The sequence below is a fragment of the Gossypium raimondii genome, chromosome 6 (assembly GCF_025698545.1).
Source record: "Gossypium raimondii isolate GPD5lz chromosome 6, ASM2569854v1, whole genome shotgun sequence".
NCBI classification, from domain to species: Eukaryota; Viridiplantae; Streptophyta; class Magnoliopsida; order Malvales; family Malvaceae; genus Gossypium; species Gossypium raimondii.
Genome location: NC_068570.1, coordinates 20,245,791 through 20,252,770, shown reverse-complemented (window position 1 = coordinate 20,252,770; position 6,980 = coordinate 20,245,791). Strand labels below are relative to the sequence as shown.

Here is a 6,980-nt window from a genome sequence, read left to right as displayed (position 1 = left end):
AAAAAAATCGAGTTGATTCGAATAACTCGATTAACTCGAATAACTCGATTTGTTTAACTCAAAATTCGATTTTTTTTATTTTTTCGAGTCGAATCGAGTTTTGCTCACCCGTAGATAATAGTCACGGCTTTTCCTTTACTAAAATATTATTAAAAATAATTATTTACCAAAATTACAGTCTCAAATTATTTATTAAAATATTATCTTTTGAATAGGAATTTAGATTTTTTTATACTTTAAACAGTAACATTCGTAAAATAACCTAATAGTCATACTCATATATATAATATTTATTTAGGAGATTGAAGTTTAATTTTATTATATTAAAATTTGATTTTATAGGTTCGGAAAAAATATAAATTATTGAATTTAGTGATGGTCACTTTTATAAAGGTAAAACCTTTTAAATTTAATCTGATTCAGGAAAACAATTTATATATAACTAATATGTCAAATAATAAAATTATTTTTGTAGAAGAAAATAATTATAGATCAATGATAAGTGATAAAAGTAATATTTTAATCTCGTTCTTAATGCGTTTTTGGATGATTATTTATGCAAATTGGTTAATTTTATGCTCTTAATCCTTTGAATTCATATTTCTATGCTTAAGAGAGCATTTAGGAGTAAAATGAGCGAAAAACGAGCGAAAACCAGACAAAAATACTATATTTCAAGAGTATCATTGATGATCCAATTTTGGAAATTATGATGGGTTATCATTACGTTCCATCTTTGTAAATGTGACACGTGATAATCTGAGTTTTGCGTACTTAAATATGTTAGTAGTTGATAGTTGGCACGTGTTATATTTAGAATTGCCTACTGTATTGATTTAAACTTGTTGGCCATATTTTCCCTTGGTTTCAGTTTTTATCTTCTCAATTAGCTTTTGCTATTCGCGCGATTGTTTCTTCACCTTGAAGGCATGGAATGCTCAGAAAGCTGGAGCTGCTGCGGTTCTTGTTGCTGACAACCAGGATGAGTCCTTGATTACCATGGATACCCCTGAAGAGAAGAATGCTAGTGCCACACAGGCTGGACACAAGGCTATGTGTCAGACCGTGTCGATTTCGCGATTTGCATCCCAAACACGCGGGAAAACTCAATTTTTAGGCTTTCTGGGCATTCTAAAGTCTATAAATACCAAATAGAAGAAAAAAGAATGGAGCCATCAGAGAATATTAAAGAAAACAACTCGAAAAACAACATTGGAGCCAACTCTGAAGCGGGTTTCCATCAAGATTGAAGACCTTCTTTTAATTTCTTTTGAAGTTTTTATGAGTTTCTTTATTTCTTGTGGTTATTCTAACTTTGAGATGTTTTTATTCACAATTATGAATTAATTCTCTAGATACCTAGGGAAGATGAACCCTATTATGAATTCTATTATTTGACTTATGTTTTATGCGATAAATACTTTATTCTTGTTCTCAGTTATATTTGTTTATCTCTTGTTTTAATATTTTCAGGATATTAATTCATGTTTAATATGCTTAAATCAAAGGAAGAAAAGTCTCTGTTTAAGAGTAGATCTAGCATAACTGAGTGGAGTTGCATGCAATCCTAGAAATAGGACGACATAAATCTACCGTATTAGAGTCAAATCTAATAAGGGAATCCATAGATCAAGTAATTCCACAATAGGGTTTTAATTAGAAAGAAATTTTAATTAATCAACCTAGAGTCAATTGCTCTTACTTTCGAAAGAGATATTAGCATAATTTAGGGATTTCTATGGATCAAGATACTAAGTGAATAAATCATTTAAATCAGATTCATAATAATAGATGAAGTCTAGGCGGATTCTTTCCTAGGTATTGTTTCTCTCATTGGTTATTATTCAATTATTTTCCTGATTCATTTTCTGTTGAGTTATTTAGTTAGATTAATTTAGTAAATCTTAGTTTAAATCAATCACTCCAATTTGTCAGCTAAATAATAGAAAAACGGTAATCAGTAATACTTTTAGTCCTCGTGGATACAATATCTTTACTCACCATAGCTATACTATTTATCGATAGGTGCACTTGCATTTGTCATATTTTTAGTTAGTTTCGGGAAAACACACATCAATCAATTACAAATAAACTTTAGAATTATAAATTAAATTTTGACCATCAATCCTTATTTGATAAGCCATTCCTAAAGGTAGCCATAAGGGAAACCTTTCATCAACCTAGTTAGAGTGTGAGCAGCGATATTTGTCCCCCTCTAGACTTGTTGAATTCTCGCCCTTCAATCTCTTTTACAAAGTTCTTGAATTTTCAAAACCAAATCCCTATTCATCTGTCCTTGGAGCCTACCATTAAGGGCTTCAATAGCTAGAGCATAATCAGTTTCGACAATCATATTAGTCCATTTAGCAGATCAAGCCAATTGGATACCATCATCAATCACCCATAACCCTTCTTATTCAACACTACATCTGTCAATATTTCTTCCAATCCCACAAATCCACCTACCATGGTCATCTCTAGCCACTATTGTCGAGGAAGCTAAGCCTGAGCATGAATTTCATACCCCATCCGTGTTCAACTGAATGGAACCTATAAATGGAGAAGACCAAGTTCGACATTGATCCTGTCTACTAAGATTCCCATATGAACTACCTGACATATCTTTAATGGCTTTTGCCCAACACCATGAGGACTGAAGAATGTAAATAGTATTGAACTGCTCTTCTTGGAACACACAAATATTCCTTTGTTTCCAAAACTTCCAGCAAATAATACCAAACAAGGTTTGCCAATCAACTTCCTTAAGAACTATGTGAAATTTATTCATCAAGTTTCCAGATAGCCAACGCAACAATATACATGAGAAAAAAACTATTACTTACCCTCAAAGGAACAAGCTGCTCCCACACTTCTCGTGCCTTACAAAATCTCGAAGTACGTATAAAGTAGATTCTTCATCATCGCTACATAATTTGCAAGAAAGATTGTCAACCATACCTCTTTTGCAACGTTCAACATTGGTAAGTAAACGTTTTTTAAAAACCAACCAAAGAAAATGTCGAACATGCTAAGGACCAGAAATATGCCATGCAAGCTTCCAATTATTATTCGTTGGTTGTAGGGAATCTTTCATAAGAGTACTGTAAGCTGATTTAACAGTAAAAATACCATTAGTATACCACTTGGAAATAAGAGTATCACACCTAACTAAAGGATTCAGTGCCGAAATGCCTGTAATATAAGAAATGATATCATTATTCAAATTATGACATAGATAGTTCCAATTCCAATTACTGTTAGCAGTCGTCAACTCCCTGAGAGTAATGGAATCATCAATCTGCTCAGTGTTAATACAAAAATTAATTAATGGACCAAGCTCTGTAATCCAAGAATCTGTCTAGAGTTTGACTAGACTTCCATCACTCACTGAGCAAGAAAGGCTGTGATGAACAAGTGGCCAAACCTTAGCTAGAGATCTCCAAACAAATGAACACCAACCTCTTGAAATATTCGTTGGGAAATCTTCCGTAATCTTATATTTCGCTCGAAGGACTCTGACTCATAAAGTATTCTTATTAGTAAGAAAATGGTAGCCCAATTTAAACAAAAATGCCTCATTTTGTTCCTTGAGACGTTAAAGACCTAGTTCCCCATTGGAGAGGGGTTGACAACAATCAATCCACTTTACTAAGGTTGGCTTATGACTAGCTGTGGATTTTCCCCAAATAAAACTTTGGGCAAGCTTCTCAATTTTAGCTCAAACATTAACAGGAATTCTAACAGTGTGTTTGGTTCGCTGTAATGGGTATGCGGTTACCAATCTATTCCGCGTGCCCAACCTAATCCCATGTTTGGTTCGCTGTAATGCCTATTACGGGCGTATTACATTACCAACCTATTCCCCAAAATCCATGCTTTTGTATTCCCTTCCCAAAACGACAATTAGCCTATTACGGACGTCTTCCCAAAACAGTCTCTGTTTTACCCTCCCTCCCTACCCGAAATCGACCTCTACCCTCTCCCTCCCAACATCAATTGAAGCTGCCAGCAAAGTCACGTCCACCGATTCTTCCACGTTTCCCTTCTAGAGGTAATTTCCCTTTCCCTTCCATCGATTTCTGCTTCTTTTTTTTATCTGTGATTCATTTGTTAAAATCAATTTTTGTTGGTTTCCCTTCCATCGATTCTCTTTCGTTTGTTAAAATCGATTTTTGTTCGCTTCTTCTTCTTCTCGTTCGTTTCCTTTTGCTCAAATCTGCGATATTGATTCTTTTCTTATGATTTCCATTGGGCTTTGATTTTACTGTTTGTATTGCCTGTTTGATTTTCTTGTTTGATTTCCTTATTAACCCATTGGCTGATAAAAAAAGATCAGATTTCTTTGTAAAATGGGCCATGCGTATCATTTTAATTCTCTTCATTTTCCAGGTACACTTCTACTACCGATGGTTTAGCAATGTCTCTTATATAGAGATAAATTAGTTTATTTGATATTGAAGTGTTATGGACGTTTATACTGTATTAATATCCTATGTTTCATTTTTCTTGTGTTTCCTCCTACTCTTTCAAGAGCACTGTTGATACTCAGTTGGCAATTGTGGTGTTGGCATCTTGCTCAGCTATCTGTTCTCTTATCACATCAAAGATAAGGAAGGTTATATGTAAGTTAAACATGACTCCCTTCAAAATTTCATGTTTATGATCTATATATCTGTTGGAAGAAAATGATTCCATTTTCTGTGTTGTTAATGTCTTTGCCGTGTGAAATCATGTTAAAGGTTCGGTTCATTTCAATGAAATTGTAACAAATATACTAAGACTGCTGAGTTTTTATTGATAGCATTGATTTATTTGAACCATGATTTTTGTTTATGTAGGCAGCCACCGTAGTCTGGGGACCAAAGTCATTGGTTGCACCAGTCGAGGCAGAGAACACTGATGTCAGGCCGTGTTGAATTTGTAAGTTGGTCACCAAGAATGGATTCTAAACAGAAGGTGTGGAATAGGCCTAAGGCATGGTGATAGAGGGTCCCTGTTTGGTCTGACCATCTCTATCCTTTGTGTAGAGCGCTAGCCGGTTCCGGTATATAAGATATCTGTGTGCTAAACTGCCAATCAAAATAAAGATGGTTATATATAAATATTGTTTCATTTAATTTAGCTGTTTATATCTTTAGTGGAGTTCTGTTTGCTGTTCATGATTAGTAATACTAACACGGTTTGGTTTAGAATACTGACTTTATAGGAGCTAATAGTTTCTCACTCACTGGGCTTTTAGGCTTTGCTGAACTTAAAAACAATATAGTAGAGGACATGACTAGTGTTACCTCGATGATTGGTGTAGTAAGGAGTTATGCTTTTGGGTTTCTATAGGAGGATACGGGGAAATTGTCTTAGTCAGCTCTCTTATAATATTGACTATTTGTACAACTAATATTGAAGCTATAATATTGAAGCTCAGAATCCACGAGACATGACAGGTGAAACCGGTATTATTGGCTATATGGCCCCTGAGGTATGCCTTCTTAAATGTATTGATAAAGCATGAGTAGTTCAAAGCTTTAATCATTTATTTGCAAACTTGGCTTATGAAGAATTAATCCTCCCTCTCTCTGTGATATGCAAACTTGGCTTATGAAAAAGGTTTTGCCTTTTTCATATCTTTTACCAGTATTGATTGATTGTTCTTGGAATTTCACTTATTGGGTGTACCAAATTCTGGATTTTTTTGTGTTTATATCTATTGGTTAATGGGGTTTTCGTTGGTTCGTTTGGTACTGATTCAGATATTAGCTTCTTGTTGTTGGTGAATAGAAGATGAAACTGGAAATTGTTGCAATTGTTTTGCTATTGTTTTGCTATCGTCCCAATGAACCCCAATACTCTGTTCTGCTTGGTGATTTCTTGCAGGTATTTAGAAATGCATACATACCTATTGTGTTGTTCCTAGGGATTGCAATGTCTGAACTTCATTGATATTTCTCTTTTAATCAATTGCAGTGTGTTGCGCAATGTGGTGCATTAATTTTCTTTGTGGGGATAAAGAACTCGATGCCAAAGAGGCAACTAAGGAGGAAGGCCCCGAAGCAAAAAGCTACTTAGATGTAATCAAAGAAGTAAAATTTTGGCAATCTCCAGTAATGCTTTGCAGGTCTATCTGATTGGATCCTTTCTCGATTTCTAGTTGTTATCTGTTCTTTATTAACTGAAACATTTGTACTATTGAATCGGTTGCCCCTTCTCTATTTTCCATGACAATTTGATTGTGTTCAAAAAAATTTGAGGGGTTTAAATAAAAAACTTCTATTTCCTTGTTTGGAATATTAATATTTGATGCAACCATTTATGTATTCAGTAATGGAGCTAGAAATTGCTTATGATATGATCAAAATTCACGAGATAGGTTGGATTTATATTACATTTCAGTGTCAGGATCACAAGCTTTGCTTTTTATTGCAATTCAAATAATTGCATCCCTCTATTATCTCTTTATATATGTTGTTGTTCCACTTGGAGTCATGAATTTATATTTGGAGTGGATGTTTTGAATATTTAAAAATGGTTGAACCTCAATCAGCCGGTAAAAGTACTCTGAAAGCCCCTGAATAGAAGATGAAACTGATTCAGATATGTATTGCAGTTTAAAAATAATAAAGTAGATTATACAATATTTTTATAGCATTATATATTATGATTTTAGTAAATTCATATAAGAATATTTAATATTAAGAATTTCATTAAATTATATATTTTATTAAATTATATTTTATAGCATTATATATTATGATTTTAGTAAATTTATATCGAATATTTAATATTAAGAATTTTATTAAATTATATTTTTATTAAATTATATTTAATAATAATTATGTTAAATTATATTTTATAGTATTATATATTATGATTTTAGTAAATTCATATAAGAATTTTTAATATTAAGAATTTTATTAAATTATATTTAATAATAATTATGTTAAATTATATTTTATAGTATTATATATTATGATTTTAGTAAATTC

At 32.8% G+C, this 6,980-nt stretch overlaps 1 long non-coding RNA gene across 1 annotated transcript; it reads left to right on the top strand.

The window, feature by feature from the left end:
- The first annotated feature begins 3,897 nt into the window (after positions 1–3,897).
- On the top strand, positions 3,898–6,341 carry LOC105774432 (uncharacterized). The gene is made up of 4 exons (XR_001127361.2): positions 3,898–4,051; positions 4,532–4,622; positions 4,839–5,871; positions 5,962–6,341. It is a non-coding gene; the product is annotated as an uncharacterized LOC105774432 (long non-coding RNA).
- The last annotated feature ends 639 nt before the right edge of the window (positions 6,342–6,980 follow it).